Below are 18,442 nucleotides of genomic sequence, written 5' to 3' on the forward strand. Positions count from 1 at the left end.
TTTGCTACTGCAAAGCTTGCACAATATATGACTATGGTCTGTTGAGTTTAAATCCCGAATAGGGGACTGATTCCTATTTATCTCATTCTCCGCTTATCGGACAAAGCTGAAATTTTAGTATGATGTTTGTATATATGAAGGTTACCTACTGTAGAAATTTCATGAAGTTCTGATCACTTTAGGTACACCAAAGTGTGAGAAATACGGAACTGAATTCTGTATGCACGTATTGAAAGTAGTCGGGTTCTGAGTAATGTATCTTTTTAATGAACCGTTGTATGCTATGATTTCTGAGTGTGCTGTGGAATATTGAGTTGTAAGTGTACCATAAAAATTTAAAGAGGATCAGGTAAGTATTAGTACTGCAAAGATTGGACAATATGAAACTGTGTTTCGGTGAAACAGAATTCCTTTACAGCTATCTTCATAATTTGTTATGTCATCATGCATTAATTGGCTTGCTACTTTGCATGGGTGTCATTGAGAATCATTATCACTTGTTAAGTCATCTTATTTAGACACATAATTCTCTTCTATTCTATATGCCAAAGTTCAATACAGTGGCGCACTTCATTCCGTATTGGCGTGTTTTAGCCAATTCATACGGTGCTTTTGTTATAATGATATCTTTAAATTCAACCGTTGTAATATGATGAAATTTGAGTATGTCGTAGTTTGCCTTGTTATAGAAGTACAGTAAAATTTTCACGCGGATCAGGTCACGTTTGCTACTGAAAAGCTTGCACAATATATGACTATGGTCTGCTGAGTTTAAATCCCGAATAGGGGACTGATTCCTATTTATCTCATTCTCCGCTTATCGGACAAAGCTGAAATTTTAGTATGATGTTTGTATATATGAAGGTTACCTACTTTAGAAATTTCATGAAGTTCTGATCACTTTAGGTACACCAAAGTGTGAGAAATATGGAACTGAATTCTGTATGCACGTATTGAAAGTAGTCGGGTTCTGAGTAATGTATCTTTTTAATGAACCGTTGGATTGCTATGATTTTTGAGTGTGTTGTGGAATATTGAGTTGCAAGTGTACCGTAAAAATTTCAAGAGGATCAGGTAAGTATTAGTAGTGAAAAGATTGGACAATCTGAAACTATGTTTCGGTGAAACAGAATTCCTTTACAGCTATCTTCATAATTTGTTATGTCATCATGCATTAATTGGCTTGGTACGGGTAATCATGCGGAAAAGGCTGAAGAATTATTTAACATGCGTCACGCTTATTTGAGGAATGTAGTTGAAAGATTGTTCGGTGTTGTGAAGTCTCGTTTCTTGATCTTTAAGTCTCAACCTCCATTTCCGTATCAAGTACAAGCGGGGATAATGACAGCTTGTGCAGGCCTACACAACTTCTTACGAAAAGAATGCCGTTCAGATGAGTTTCCGGTCGAGGAAGAGGAAGATAGCCATCCATCAACGCTTGTAAATGACGATGAAATTTTGACACAACAAACTCAAGAACAACAACGTCAAGAAGCTAATGCATGGAGAAAGAGTATAGCGGATGATATGTGGGAAAATGTTCGTGAACAAAGGGAGTTAGAATTGTATGGAGACCGTTAAATTGAAGGGAAAAAAAATTATCTCGTTGCACAAAATAACATACTATTGATACAGAGATATGATCATTTTCATTTATTTTTTTCTTTTGATTAAAGATCAATGTTATTTGCAAATAAGGGTTTATTGTTTCTTAAAAAGAAATGAGTTAGGAGTGAACTCTCTCAAACTCTCCCAAACTTCCTTTAATAAACTCTCTTAAACTCCCTACACTCCTCCAAACTCCCTGAACTCAAAAACACAAAACCCTCTCGACCTCTCTCAAAATCCCTTAGATTTAAAATACACTCAACCCCCGAAATCACGACTACCCCTAAAAGAGAAATTGAAAACGAATAAACGATGAATGATATCGATCGCTGAATTGTTGATCTCCTCTTCGACTCTTTCATTATCTCGCCCCTATTTCTCTCGGCCAAGGAAATGGTATATTTTCCCTTTAAAAGGCAAAAAAATCCGATAAGACTTATGATCCAAACAATCGATCTACCTCAGGCAACCAGTTGATTTTATTGTGCGTTCCTCTACTCCTCTTCATCTTCTTTACGCCCTCCTCTCTTGTATCTATCTCTGTAACTCACTCTTTGTAAGGTCTATTATATAAAATCCGATACTATAGAGAGACAAGGAAAATGGTAGGACCTCAGCGACCCCAAATCGTTCTATTTGGATCTTCAATTGTTCAGTTCAGTTTTATCAATGTTGGATGGGGTGTTATTCTTGCCGACGTCTATGCTCGTAAAGTATATATATCCTTCCTTTTAATTTCTCTTGTTTTTTTTACTTTGATTTTATGTTTCTGTGGTTTCATTTGAACTATATTTTTTTGATGATTATGTCTTGTTCCAATCGTTTGTTTGATCCCGTCATAAGCTGACATTTCTAGTATATGTACCCACATTTACAAGTTTAGGTCAAAATTGTGCTGCAAAATCTTTTCTTGTGCCAACTGATTTAGAAATTGATACTAATTGAGGATACAGTGTAGTCTCTATTCTGACATATGCCTCAAAAATTGAAACTACTAGGGAAATTACTCCATGTTGGTCCTGGCTTTTAGAAATAATTATGGAGTAAACCCCTTTTCAGTGTCTTTCCTCTTTGCAGCATTAGATTTTTATTATCGGAGGCGTATTCTCTCCTTTCTTTCTTTCTTTTTACATGGCCATTTATAGTCATTCATTAGTGAAGATCAAAGACTTTGCTTGGTGGTAGTGGACAATATTGGTTTATTAGGAGTGCAGGGTTGAGAAACTCTATTCATTGGATTGACTACTCTTAACCCATTATTAATTTTGTTTAATTCTTTGTAAGCACTATGTGGAAATGATTGGGGAATGTCCTCTGTCTCACAACCTAAAGTGTTGGACCACCTCACCGCTTATAGAATATGAGACTAATCTAGTAACATTATGAAACTTTTCGTATTTTTATGCTTGTTTTAACCGATTGGTAGATGAACTCAGTTTGGCTTTGGTGTTTGTACGGGCAGATGTTATATTGCATGGATATAGTGGTTGGAATTCAAGACGGGATATACATGTTACCTACCGGGTTTGTACAGATGTTGTATTGCTTGCATAACACGTTATGGAGTTCTGGCGTTTCGATGTTTGATTTTACAACTGCAACAATGGATGTGGGGGTGTGCTTGTTGTCCGAGATTGAAGAGTCTGATTGTGGCCGAGATATAGATGGAGAGCTGTGAAATCGGTGGCTAATTGACATGGAATGGAGATGGTTGTAAGTTACTGAATTGGCTTGACTGCAATCAGTTGAAGAAGAAAATGTATGGATTTTGTCATCAACTAAATTCAGGGATTGTAGTCCTCGGATTCAAATTAAGTTTTATATGGAATTCAAACTACAAGAAGGTGAAAATGTTGTTGGTTGTTGAGAAATGGGGAAGGTGTTTATGTTGTTTGGTTTGTACGGGAGTTATTGAAACAGGAAAGAAGATGATGATGCTGTTATGTCTGCGTAACTTGTCATGCAGTCAAGAAAATGTCTGCATAACATGTTATGCAGTCGTGAAAATGGATGCATAACCTGTTATGCATCTACAAAAATTATTGCATAACTTGTTATGCAGTCCAAAAACGAGTAACTTTTGTGTTACCATCTATCTTACAAAAACAAATGTGTTTTTCCTGATCTGATGGTTCTGAATGGACCTTTAACAATAATCGACGGCTCCCATTGCTCTCAAAATGTGGGAAAATGAAGGCGATAAATCGTTGCTCAAAATGCACCCTTTACCTACGCCCTCATCCAACGTCCCAAATTGCCTTGGACCAAAAATTCAATGTCATTGCGTCAACATGGGAAGAGGAATTAAATGTGTTGCAGAATATGTAACTGTTGGGATCCTAGGCATGGGAAGGGGAATTGAATGTATCAGTTACTTATTAAGAAGCCTAATATAAGAAGAAATGGACATCTCTAGGGTTTCTTCAAGTTTCTCTGGAGGCTGAACCTGGCAAATTCTTGGGTGATTGTTCATAAAGAAGGTTCAAAGTGATCCGGATGATCCATGCCATTTTTCATAGAAAAGGTATTTTTGGTTGATTCAGGGTTAGGGTTCTTCTTCCCCAATTCTTAATTTGATTTTTCTTTTGTTCACCATAGAGTTTTCTTCCTAATAGCCGACAACTCCAGGTAGAAACTATAGAAAATTTGGTTGTGTAAGTAAATATTTACCAAGATTAGTTTGATATTTTATCCGGTTCACCCATGGCGTATTATCTAGAGGTACCCAGTGCAACCAAATAAGAAATCAATTCCATTCTGTTTCAGAGGTTGGTCCATTGCACAACCCTATCATCCCCAGGTTGGTCGACAAAGTTGTTGTTATTTTTTACAAATTTGTTATGTTTTCTATAATCCCGATCATGATCCACCTTTATGTTTCTATATTCTTCATATTGTTTGATTATTATGAGATAATCTTCTGCACTAATAATCATCATTTTTCCTGCTTTAAAATGCAACATTGGGGACCGTCCCCATTTACTCTTAATCTCATGGTCCTTAGTAATGCAGGAAGTAGCAATGGCATCAAAGATCACCTTTCGGCTTAGTAATATATTTCAACTTGATTTATCAGGTAAGAGTTAATGTCAATATACCATGATTTATCTGAAATTGATTGATTGGTATCCAGAATTTAATCCGAAGAAGCAAAGAACATCCCATGCAGCTGTTTGGGTTGAAAAAATTCTGACTGATTCTGATGGATTCGTTTTGATTTGATTTACCTTTTGTTACTTAGAGGGTTTCTCAATTTTGGATTCACCAAAAACGTCACAAATCGAGGTAGAAACTGCAGAAAGTTTGTGTTGTAGCTATTATTGCATCAATGATTTTGTTTCCATTTATAATAATCAAGGTTTCTATTTTCTTAGATTTTGCAGGTGACACGAATTTGATTAAAAGTTTGGGTTCTCCAGACAGGTACAACTCTTTAAAAATTCCTCATTTCCGATAAGTTTAATTATTTGATTGAAAGTTTGAGTTCTAATTACTGGAGTAGGTTTATTATTATTTCTCCCTCTGAATTTAAATAGATGTTTAATTTATTCTGCAATGGTAGATGCTAAATAATTGTAACACAAATTGTCCCTCTGTTTGGCTTCATGATTTATTTATTTTTTAACTTCAGTACGAGTATATTAGATGTTTTTTCTTGCCTTTCTTTGTGCCTTCTAATTATGCTCCTCCTATTTCCCTGGTGACTTTTGAAGTTGCCAGCTGTTATTTGAAATTTTTAGTACCAGTTGAATTACCTCATTCTGAGTTCTGACCATTACTTTTGGTTTTCATGTAGTTGTTGACTATTTTTTGTCTGGTGATGCCAACATTCTCTTTGTTTACATGCAGGCACCTCAGATTCGATGTAGTTATTTATTAAAAAATGAGATCAGTAATCAAGTACAAGACAATCAACCAGATAACTGGGACTGATGAATGAATTTCATGCCAGATCCGGGTAATGCTCGCCTGTATGTGACATGAAGTTCATTAATTGTACAGTTTAGATGATGAAACCGTAAACTACCTATATTGTGTTTCCTCTTTTGAATTGATATCATTGTGTTAACAAAATTTCATTTTGAATTCCAGTTAGTAATAATAGGGGAAGAAGAATTAAAGGCGGCAACTTTAGTGTGGTGCAACTAAACGATTAATTTAGACCAGAAATATATACAAGTTCTTTAGCACAATGATTTATTTGTTTGCTTATTTTAACAAGCATAATTCCCATAGGGAGAGTTTTGCGACTAATCCGTTGTTACAATACTTTGGCTCCCAATTGTCATATTTGTTTAAGAATACTGATTTATGTGTATTTTCTAGGTTTTACGAGACCAACTACATATAAAAGGAGGTTTGGACGAAAGGTTATGCAAAATCTATGGGGAAAATACTTTCTGACGGATATGTACAACAGTTATATGCCACCCAGCAGATTCATTTTGGTACCTAATTAGCCGGACACGTTATCAAACAGGATGGTGGGTTCGCAAGCTTACCGAATGAGAAGTGTAAAACATCGTTGGGAGTGGGATTCAAAAAATTGGAATTTATTTCTTATCAAAGTTTCCTTTCAACCAGCAAGTTTGGTGTCAATAATTGGTTTTTGTGAGGAATGCAGAGCTACACCCAGGCCTCAAGATTGATTGGGAACCAGTGCTGCAATACTTGACAGAAAAAACAAATTTTCCACCAAATAAATGATGACAAGAATGCAATCAGTGCTTCCATTTTGAAGATTTAGCAAGGCCGTGTCTACACTTACCTGGCGGCTGACAAGAATTGGGAATATAAACTGCCCAACCGAGTGCTTTAACAACATGAATACATCCGTCTTGCCTCCATTGAAGCTGGACATCAAGGTTGGTTGCCGCGTTTTGATGATAAGAAATATTGTAGCAAAAACTGGGCTTCACAGTGGAATAAAATTAAGGCTTGAGTGGTAAGCCACCTGATCGCATTAAGGGAACAAAGCGTAATCTTCACTGGTAAGAAACCATCTTAATTGGTGATATAAAAGGACAGTCCTTGGATATCCTTAAGTGTGAGTGACATGCAGACAACAATTAATACGTTTGTATTATGCAATAACAACCAGCAAGTCGCGATAACAAGTCTGTCAAAGTGAGATTGCCGATGAGCACACAGCAAATATGTTAAGGCTGTCAAAGGCGCTGACAATATTTGAAAGCACGACTACACAAGAGGTATATAAACTTATGGCTGCTCGGGGTTGAGGCTTCTTTGTTAACAAACTCTACTGTCTTGCTTTGTGGAATCCTGACTGATAAGGTTTGGTGTCGTTATTATCTTTTATCTTCACTATCAAAGTTGTTTTCGTAAAGTCAGTTCACATTGTTGTGCATCGTGTCCTTGCTATTATTATTATCGTGAGATTTCTGTCATGTTTTGTCTCTGTCATGAATCCACGGAATAGTACTGATTGTATTTCTTTTCATATTTGATGATGAAATAGTTTCCATAAAGTTAGTTCGTATTGCCGTGCACCATTTCATTGCAGGCATCATTGTTGTGGCAAACCAGTTGATAGAGGTAGCACTGAGAACTACTTCCCAAACACCTCATTGGTCTTGCTACTTGATAAACTCCCGACAATTTCTAAGGTAAGTAAACAAAATTCTAAGATATATTACTACCTGTTTTAGTGTATGCATGAATTCATCTGTAACGAACTCATGTTTATGTTTGTAAAAGCTTTAATGCATTATAACGTATTCAAGAGTAATTAGAATAAGTACATCTAGAGTAGCTTTCAACAGTAGTTTATGCTGTCAGACCTCTTACTGTAGTGTATAGTAACAAAATCAGTAGTGTTCATTAGTTCCTTAGTTCCTCCGTAATCTTAAATGTGGTGAGACCATCAATCTTACCGTTGGTTTTCTTAATGCGATTTTTTTACCCATATTTTGAATATTTTTGTTTTTGGGTTTTCTTACAAGATTGTAACTCATTGCTTTAAATTATCATATTTGTAGAACTAAAAAGTACAATAGTTGCTTTTTTAAGTATCTAAATTTATAAGTATATTACTAAACAAAAACAGTTCAATAAAAAGGTGAAAACATCTCAGAACCTTGGTAACAGTTTTTTTTTTTTCATCTTGTAGTACCCGTCGAACACGCGAGTTGTTCTTTTAATACAACTTCATTTTATCATGAGTTAGTCCAACCGCGTTTTGCTAGATTCCTGTTAATCAGGGATTTTGATTTTATTGTATTAGGAGAAGCTACAGACAACAGTTATTAATATCTTATAAATTTGGAAAAGGAAATTATTGTATCTCATATGAAACTAAATATCATGTCACTGAAACTATGCAGTTGTGTCTTTGATGATGAAGATGGCCTGAACCTCGACACCTAACAATTGTTGATAGCGATGATATATTGATATCACACACCAAAACTCTTTTCTTCTTCATTTGGGTTAAAATGTAGTGGCGAGTCGTGATATGGTTTAACTGGGTTTATATAATAAACAATCGATGGTGAACGAGGCTATGTTATGCCTTGAAATTGGTATTTATCTGACTAACGATATCAAAACTAGATATGATATTAGTTTCAAATATATCTTAGGGTTCAGCAATTCATCCAAAATGTAAGAAATAGATTGATTCAATTTCTAAATCAAGATTGCTAATTTTTGTACCTGGGGCCCCGGTCGAGGAATAATGTGCAAACAAGCTTCTGGAAAAGGCAATAGTAGCATCAATGTCAATAGCTCAAGTTAGCAACAATCAGTACTCTTATCATCTAGGAGTCGTTGAAATAAGTAAGAGCCAAGAGGTGGGAAGTTGGATTTGAGGGGCATCTTATGGGGGAGATTTGGTTTGTTGGGATCTGCAATTTTATTTTATGCGAGTCTTTCACTGTTTAGTAAAACAACGAGCGCGTGCTGGACATATGATGTATGCAAATTTAGCTTGCTCATCATTTCTCACCAATAAGGAAGATTCAAGAAGCTCCACAATCAGATTCGATGTTTTACATTGTAAACATAAATCATTCTTTGGATAGAGGCTTCATGTAACGTCTCTCAAACATAGAACATTGATCAACATGATGAATGTCCATACATAAATATGCAAATGACATGTTTAATTGTTGTAAGTTGTGTTAACCAACCATGAATTAAATAGACATACCTAATAAATGAAATAACTGGACCACCTAACCGATTAATTTTTTTACAAGGAGTATTACTAAAGGATAATAACGCCAGTTATTAACCCTTTCTGGGGATATGAAAGAAGGGTTCCAAATGCAGATATTTAACCCTTGAAAAAATTTCTATCCTAAAAAAGTTTTGAGCCAAAACTGACCAAATTAGTAATTTCTAGGTTTTCAAGTTCATTGGAAAATTTGTAACAACTATGAATCTGTCATGTCAATTACCAAGAATTACACATGAATTTTCCGAAGAAGATTATTGTGCCAATCCTATATTCATTTGTTGGTACTAGGAAATTAACATCTTCAAGCATCTTTATTGGAACACCTAAGTATACAAGTTACAACCATCGCCACAACAACTCAAAGCCCGGGCCGTTACGGCACGGGTCATATACTAGTTGAAACAACAAAAACAAAGACTGCATAACTTATCATGCACCAAAAATAACTTATCATGCAGTCGTGAAAACGGATGCATAAAACATTGTGCAACCACTTTTTTTGTAAGCACTGAAATAAAAAATTGATGCATAATCTTTTATGCATCCAAGGAAATGTATGCATAACATGTTATGCATAAATTAATAGATGCATGAACCAAAATATGGTTGCATAACGTTCTATGCATCTTTTGTTGTGTCTGCATAATGTGTTATGCATCGTTTTTGGTGGCTGCATAATGGTTATGTATCAAATTTTTGAAAATTTTTGCTTAAAAGAACAATCGCCTCCGATTTTTTCGCAAAAAACTTAAATTTAATATTGTTGTTTGAACTCACTGTGTAGCTCTCTTAAAAAGATTTCCAACGATATAAAATTTGTAAAATTCCAAGGCGCGGTTTTCTAGATATGTTATATCTAAGTTGCGTTGCCAATTATACCCCTGATGCATAACCCGTTATGCAGACACTTTTCAAAATTTCATATAATTAAGGATTTCATGGAAACAAAAAATAATCTTGAGCCTGACAATAAGAATACTATTTTTTTTGGGCCTGCACCTAATTTTTCTTATTTTTTTTTATAATGACTGAAATTTCCTCGGCTAATTTTAAACTTGACTAATTAAATACAAGTGACTAGATTGGATTAATGATTTGATTCAATTTTTGGAATCAACCAAGGGCATACTTCTCTCACCTTTTCATTTTCGAAAAGATTGTACGTTTCGAAAAGATTGTACGTACAATCTTTTCGAAAATACTTTATGGGACTATAAACTATGTGATAAGAATTTTGTACTTTTTAGAATCATTTAGGGCAAGTACTTCATCATTTCCTAGCCATAAACAGTAAATTGCGGCTGAGAAATAAAGAATTCCTTGCTATAAGATAATTACTCTATAGTAGCAAATTGCTACTATTCATTAAGTCCTAGCCGTAATATGTTTGTACTCTATACGAAAAAGAGTATAGATTTATACTCATTTTAAGATTCGGTATAAAATGATACTATTCCTTAAACAAGTATATACTTATACTCATTAAGATACTTACTTTTAAAATGAGTATGTATTTTAATTTATATTGATACTTGTTTTCTTATTTAGCAAACCCTAATTCTTAACTCACGCAAAATCGTAAAGTAATATGTAAATATTAAGAATCGGTCCATGACTCCCACCATAGGTAGGGATCGGTTCTACCAAGTCTTCCAATATATGTAGGGATCGGTTCTACCATGATTTCCAACTATATTTAGGATCGGTTGTACCAAGATTCCCAAAATTGGTAAGGTTCGGTTCTACCAAGACTCCTAATAATAGCTAGGATCGGTTCTACCATGTATCCCAAACTAGCTAGGGATTGGTTCCACCTTGACTCTCAACATAAGTTAAGGTCGGTTCCACCAGAATTCCCACCTTAGGTTCGAATAGGTCATCCAATAGATCTTCATGGAAAACCAAACCAAAACACGTGTTGATTTCTTTTCAATTACGAAACAAGTTTCGTATATGTACTTCCTTTAACATATGTAATCAAACATAGTTTCCTAGGATGAAATCACACTTATATCCAATACACAATCATGTAACGAGTTACATAGATTATGTCGAGGTAGCATTTGCGAAGTTCAAATGATAAACATTATACTTTGTAACTAAATATTCTTTCTTGACACTTTGATCATACTAATATGACCAAGTCTAATATAACCTCGCATGTTATGTTTTCAATCTTAAACTACTTGAAAGTAACGATAGGAATGAAAACATACCAAGTCGGTATCACTAACCTCAGGTGGAAGGATGATGCCTTCATTGTAGTCGATACGTCTTCACGTTCTTCATGTCTTCAAAGTAATACTTGTATGTCTCAACATTCCTAGACTTTCTAGACTCTAGTACGTGTAATCAAGCGACTCTTAATTGATTTTTGATACTAAAATATGACAACCAAACTTGACATACCAACGCTTGGTGGGGTCTACCGAGCAATGCTCTAACAATCTTCCCCTTTGTCAATTTTAGTGACAAAACTCTAATACATGTGGAGATAAATGAATTATAAATAACGCATTCTTCATACGCTGGATTCCAAGTTTCAACAGCACAATATCCTGCACATATTCAAAAAATAAATGTCGTTGTTGACATTAGAATGACAAAAGTTTTACCCTCCCTAATAGAAAGCTAGGTATATATTCAATCCGAACATCTTTGTTATTTCCTTTTTGTAGTATGAAATACTACACAACATGACGATATGTTTCTCCCCCCTTAGTCTATGCTTTACTATTTCGTTACATATAACGTTTAAGTACTATATTATTTCCTAGTGATCATAAATCACTTGTTTACTCCATATATTTCTCCTACTTTTGTCACAAAAATGAGCATAAGAGCAAACCAAAAGGATCTTACAAATTCATAAGAACTTGTACAACATATAAGAATTAAGCACGAAGGTTTCACTTACCATTTTAGATAACCAACACTAAAACCGAAAATACCTAAGTAATCTTGTTTTAGTATGTCATCAAGGGAACAACTTTCCGAAGCAATTTTCCTTTAGTCTGATTAGTCAACTAAGATAACTTAGTTACAAAACTGAACCTATTATGTATGTATAATCGTTGTATTCGATAAGACTCAAAAGAGATCCGAATTAAATCAATTTCTCTTATCATGATCCAATTATTCATAAAATAATTGCACCTTATTTTATACAAGACAAAAACTAGGTTAGTTAACTAGTTTTTCTTTTTATCAAGGAATAAATTAGATTTGAATAATCGAATCCTAAATTTGACAAGCTTGAACTAAGATCAGAATTAACTTATGGTAGGTTTGTTTGTAGAATTCACAATTTCGAGGATTTATAATCCCATGGGATTACAAATTCTTGGACTCATGTAAATCCCTAGTGTGTTTGGTAACCCATTTAAAATTCTTAGAATTCATAGAGTTATCTTGTTTTCAAGTCCATATAATGTTTGGTATTACCCTCACAATCTTAAAATGGTATACATAAGAGATTTAAAGTTATAAAAAGTGGGTCCATAAATCCCTTGATAAGTTTTCCAGCAAATCTTAGGGGAGAGGGGTCGGACTCCATATGGAGGATTTTCTGGAAAACTGAATCCCGTGGGAAACATGATTCCAGGGATTTGAGCAACCAAACGTGCTGAAGGAAACATAATTCCACCAAATCCCATGGACCCATAAATCCCACCTTTGAGATTCTACATCCAAACCCACCATTAGTTAGTTACTCTAATCAGGAATCACAAGGACTAAAACAAATGATTCCTTTTTTGTTAAACAAAAACAAAAACCAGAATTGATGAAGTTTTTCTTAACCGGAAATAATTGAAACATAACAATCCACACAAAATAATGGAAATATAATAATTGCACCGTATTTCGTCAAGCAAAAGCAAAAAATATGCAATTAAATCATCTTTTCTTATCAGGAAAAGGATTAACTAACACAAAAATCGTGCCTTACGCTTCGACATGACAAACTAAGATCAGAATTAACTTAGTTTTCATATCAGGAAAGATTATAAGCATAATTTTTCCCTCGATTTCCAAAACCACTCTCTGTTAGAGCACTGCTCGGTCGAACTCGCAAGCGTTACTATCTCAAGTTTGTTTGTCAAGTTTAGTTGTCAAAACTATAACTCTTAATTTCTAGTCTACTTATAGATATGTCTCGGATTAGGATAGAATGTGTAGTTGAGCTTTAGACTTCACGTCGTTCATCGATTGAAGACGAAGATCTACTAAGGGGAGCTTGGAGGAACTTCATCAACAAAAGGTATGTGGAGACTTGAACTCATCTATCATTCAGAAGTCTATTCTATTCTATCTCCTATTGAGACTAAGTCATATAGGTATATAAACTTTACGTTATACACATTTGATATTTCGAGCTGAGTTTAACTCGCTTATATCTTTCTCGAAATATGTGTTGGAAAGATTTTTGCTTTAACTACATTTATCATTATTCTTGACGAAAGTCAAAAGATGATCATGTGAAAACCGCCTTGTAACATCTTACATGATTTGTGTGAGAGTCATTTGATATAGACTCGGAATGTTTCGTATTGATCATTTGATCACTTGAAAATTTCTTATAAGATAATAGTTTGTGTGAGACAACTATTTTCATCTTCTGAGAATGTTTTAAAGATTGAAATGGGAGTTTAAAACAATTAATCATTGTCTGGATATAGCACAGTACGCATACCCATATGCAAACTGTTGTAAGAATAATTCAGGTCTGGGAACCAAGTATGCATACTCGTACGCGAATGCTTTTAACTGTCAAAGTCCGGGAACTAAGTTTGCATACCCGTTTGCAAACTGTTTCACCTGAATGCGATCTGGAACGAAAGAATGCGTACCCATTTGCGAACTGTCGAAAAATATCAAAGTCTGAAACTTAAGTTTGCGTACCCGTTTGCAAACTTATGTGGTTAAGTTCTAAAATCGGTTAAGTATGATTTCATACTCATGAAAAAATACATTTATATATTAAGGAATGCAATCTTTGCAAACCGTGGCTAAAGTGTTCATGATCTGATTCTTTTGAATCAATCCTATTTTGCTTCAATTGTGTCTTGTATACTTCTATGAGAATATAAACAATTGAACAACTCTATGAGTAACACAATTAGATTCATTTGATTATCATTTGATCTAGAAGTGTTAAGATGAACATGTTTAATATAAAATTGTTCATATGGTTAACTTCGGTTAACTGTTATTGAGCCAACTCAATATACACGTTTAGGTACGGTTACCTATATCCAAATGAAGGTATATTTTATTTGTGTGTAACAAGCTAAGACCATCTAACTGTGGAGAGATATTTCTTTGGTTTAAGAAAACTTAGCTTGAATCTTAAATCAGGTTTTCATCTAACTGTGAATATTGATTGCTTTGTTCCAAAGCTATCAAACCCTGATTTGAGGACTATATAAGGGAGAACTCTAGCAACTGGGAAACCTAATCCGCACACCTCTTGTATCATACTAGTTGCGACTAGAGTCGATTCTTCTTTAACCTAGGTTTTTCCTAAAACCATTATTATAGGTTAACGACTTAAAGACTTCATTGGGATTCTAAATCCAAACCCAACTATTTTCTCTGTAGTTGCGTGTTCTGATCTTACTTGTTTTATCATGTTGAGTAGTATCTTCCCTAAGATTTGCTCGAGATTTATATCTGATAGGTAAGATATAAAATGTAATCACAAAGTTGTTCGTATCATTCTTTGTGATTACAATAACTTGTTCAATTACCATATAGTTAAGTTATTGTGAGGTGATTGATATTTCTAGGATGTTCTTCGGGAATATAAGACTGGATTACCAGTTGGTTCCTGTTCACCTTGATTTATCAAAAGACGGAACAAAACTTCTTAGGTATTTCTGTGGGAGACAGATTTATCTATCTGAATAGACTTTTCTGTGGGAGACAAATTTGTTTATCAAGTCTTCGACTTTGGTTCGTAGCAACTCTTAGTTGTGGGTAAGATCAGCTAAGGGAATCAAGTGCTTAGAGTTCTGCTAGGATTCAGAGGCGTAAGGAACGCGACTGTACCTTGATTAGTGTGAGATTGGTTAGGGCTCAACTACATTCCAATCAGAAGTTAACTTGTAGTAGACTAGTGTCTGTAGCGACTTAATAGAGTGTGGTGTTCAAAACTGGACTAGGTCCCGGGGTTTTTCTGCATTTGCGGTTTCCTCGTTAACAAAACTTTTGGTGTTTGTGTTATTTATTTTTCGCATTATATTTGTTTATATAATTGAAATATCACATGTTGTGCGTAGTTCAATCAATTGGTAAATCCAACTTTTGGTTGTTGATTGAAATTGATTGACACTTGAACATTGGTCTTTGGTACTGTTCAAATTGTTTCTCATGATAATCAGACTCACGGATTCTATCGGTTTGATTTGATGATTACATTGAGAAACATTGTAGATGGTGGATTTTCAACAAAGGACAAAACCGTAAAATCATGATACATGTTTCTGACACGGCTTTCAGGCATGTGACGATTCATATTTTACGAAGCCATGATGAATATGAATTTCGGAAGGCCTCCACTAGCTGAGTGTTCGATACCTCGCATTTCATCATGCCCTCTATGTAGAATAACATAATTGGGCGGTTCTCCATAAGATTGAGAGCAACAATGCCTTCAGGACGTCGGTGACATTTACTGTTCCCTGACTACATGAGAAAGACTGATGTTGTTTTTAAGTGGTAAATAAAGTTCGTTCAACTCGTACTTGTGTAGACTCAATTTCAGACTTAATAATAGAAAACAATAAAAATAAAGAAAATATATACACAAGGTTTGTCACAATGTCGAGAGATTACTGAGACTCATGATTCCACCAAACCTCATACCATGTGGTTCAAAAATCAATTCTTAGACAATTATAGCTCTTGTTTATTGACTCTAATTCTTTGCCATGGTAGATTTTAAAAATATTAACTGTAAATCACTAGCATGATGCATCAAAAGCACTTAGACCAAGCATACATCATCATACGACTTCACAACTAATTAAGAAAAATCATAAAACGATGAAATTAATGCAAAAAGTCATAAAAAAAATTAAATATAATTACCACATGCATGAAATATGGCTTCCTCCGTCATCCCAGTGTTGGGGTTTAGCTCCTCATATTAATCATGATCTCAAAATATGTGTTTGTTGCTCAAAAGATGATTAAAAGAGTGAAAAGTAATAACACAGACTGTTTGCAACAGTGTATTGGTGTTGCAAAACAGCTGTTACAATGGAACTGTTACAGAAAAACTGTTGCTTTGTCGCTGATTTTAAGACCCTAGAATAAGACTGCCCTGAACAGCTTAATGTTCTTCAGCTGTTAAATAGCGACACTTTTCTGCGATTGTCTACCGAGGGTCAATGTTCTTCTTCTTCAACAGCAGCAGCAGCAGAAACAGAGTTTTGTAAAGCTCTGATTTCTTCTTCTCTGGCTCTCCTTAGGTTCCCAAACTCTCGACACCTCTTCTATATGACCCAAGACATCTATTTATATCAAAAATACCGAATAAATCTCTCCCAAATCTTCCAAAATCTCTTTCCTTCTCTTCACGGCCAAGTTGCAATAATTTATTGTTTTAGGATTTCTACGCGTCTCTGAGCTTTCCTTTTTATTCTAAACTCTTCCTTAGATAGATACAAATCTTTGGGAAGGTTTACATTGTTTTAATCACTCTAAAATTCCCCAAAACAGGTCACACACGTGACTTCCCATATTTCCTTGTTGTGAGAGAAATCCGTCGATTGAGCCCATTCTAATCGATTTAAACACCCATATCAGATTGCTAGACCCATAAGGAGTCTATCCTATGAAAATCAGAGGTTTAATCGACCTCAAACTCCTCCAAATCACGATTTCCAAAACTGCTCTTTAACTACACTTTTTTCCCGCCAAAACCTGATTTTTGAATGTCGAAGATGGTTGCCCCTTATCCAGAGTAGGGGTGCGATTAGCAGATGCATGGAAATGGGATGCCCCTTAGTAATTAGGTTACCCCTTATCCAAAGTGAGGGTCCGAATAGCAAATGTCCTCCCATGAACGTAAAAAACACTTTTCGAGCCAATTTGCCGCAAAATCTTATTTTTCCAAAAACACCTACAAAGACATAAAAAGCCAAAATAAATACAAAATCGAGCACTAACAATATATACAATTGAGATTATATCAGACACAAAAATGTGTCTATCAAATACCCCCAAACCTATTATTTGCTAGTCCTCGAGCAAAAATAAAATAGAAATAAAATCCTAACTCACTGTCGCAGGCATCGTCGATTGCATTTAGCGTATGCAATAAGCCTTTAAACCCCTAGGTGTCCCTAGTGGCGGAGTGTTGTCTCCGGAGGGCTTACCAGAGGTATACCCACAAAACCTTTTTACTCCAGACCCTAGCTATCTACACAGAACCTTGGAAGGCACTAAAGAATCTCCTTGGTTGGCATACTTATTGACTACAGGAAGAAGTACCCTGATGTGAAATTCCAATTGTTGTACACGAGTTTGCACTCAAGAATACTAAAATTCATATGAAGTGACAGATCTCTACTCAGATAGTCGCACTATGGACATCAATATCCGGAGTCAAAACTAATCACATGGATAGATCAAGAAGATGGATATATAAAAACATAGATAGTTTTGATGTTTACTAGGTGAAGGGTGTTTCTCATATCTGTCTGAAGGCCTCCGCCAAAATGAACCTATCCTAATGAACTGAGATACTAGTCTGACTAATATCAACACACTGGCATATACAAGGGAACCAGTGATTGATAATCCTAACTCTAGGTCAACACAACTGGCATATACAAGGGTTCCAGTGGTCGACTTTATTGAATTTATCCCAGTTGGTCTGATGGTCTGGTCTCTTTTTTTTTTTTTGTATCTCAATCACTCTAATTCACCCTAACATTGGTAACAACTTGAATTGTGAGCCCCACCTAATCACTTGGAAAAACATAGTTTAAAAACAAAACAAAATAAAAACAGAAGTGAAAAGGACTCAACGAGATATGGTGAAACTATCATTTTATTTCTAACACCTGAGCTTTGTGCTTTTATGAATAGACTCTTTAGATGTTGCCATCTAGTCAGACTGGTTCCTCGGCTCCTACAACCAAAATGCTTCCATCCACTTAGATTGGTTAGTGCCATCCTTAATAAGCATAAATTTCTAGGCTCTGGAGTTTAATTGTGCAACTAAAAAGTTTCTCCTTACCCCCAAACTTAAATCTAACATTGTCCTCAATCTTCTAAAGATCAAATTAAAAGCATGAACAAGGAGAAACTGTTACCATTTGAAGCAAAAGAGATAAAGAAAGATATTATCGTGTTGCATGAGAATGGGTTACCTCCCAAGAAGTACTAAGTTTAATGTCTTCAGCCAGACTAAGAAAGGATTAGTCACCTTATAAAATCATAAAGTAATAGCCGAAATATCTGTGGGTCATCAAAACCAAATAGAGCTATCACAAGTAAAAGGAATCTGCAACATCCCAAGAAAATGAACAAATAAAGCACACCCTTGTCTAGTTTCCTGTTTAAGACAACTACATCTAGTTGTGGTTCAGGTTCAGGATCTATAACTGGGTCCAAATAAAA

General features: G+C 35.0%; 1 long non-coding RNA gene across 7 annotated transcripts; it reads left to right on the top strand.

The window, feature by feature from the left end:
- The first annotated feature begins 1,834 nt into the window (after window positions 1-1,834).
- On the top strand, window positions 1,835-8,750 carry LOC113350040. 7 transcript variants are annotated; one of them, XR_003360572.1, is made up of 8 exons: window positions 1,835-2,321; window positions 3,071-4,684; window positions 4,850-4,893; window positions 4,983-5,031; window positions 5,458-5,566; window positions 5,935-6,903; window positions 7,088-7,235; window positions 7,953-8,750. It is a non-coding gene; the product is annotated as an uncharacterized LOC113350040 (long non-coding RNA). The 7 variants fall into 7 exon arrangements; XR_003360574.1 differs by having other exon boundaries at window positions 5,935-6,818; window positions 7,133-7,235; XR_003360571.1 differs by having other exon boundaries at window positions 5,935-6,599; window positions 6,710-7,235.
- The last annotated feature ends 9,692 nt before the right edge of the window (window positions 8,751-18,442 follow it).

This window comes from Papaver somniferum, chromosome 2 (genome assembly GCF_003573695.1).
Source record: "Papaver somniferum cultivar HN1 chromosome 2, ASM357369v1, whole genome shotgun sequence".
Lineage (NCBI taxonomy): Eukaryota > Viridiplantae > Streptophyta > Magnoliopsida > Ranunculales > Papaveraceae > Papaver > Papaver somniferum.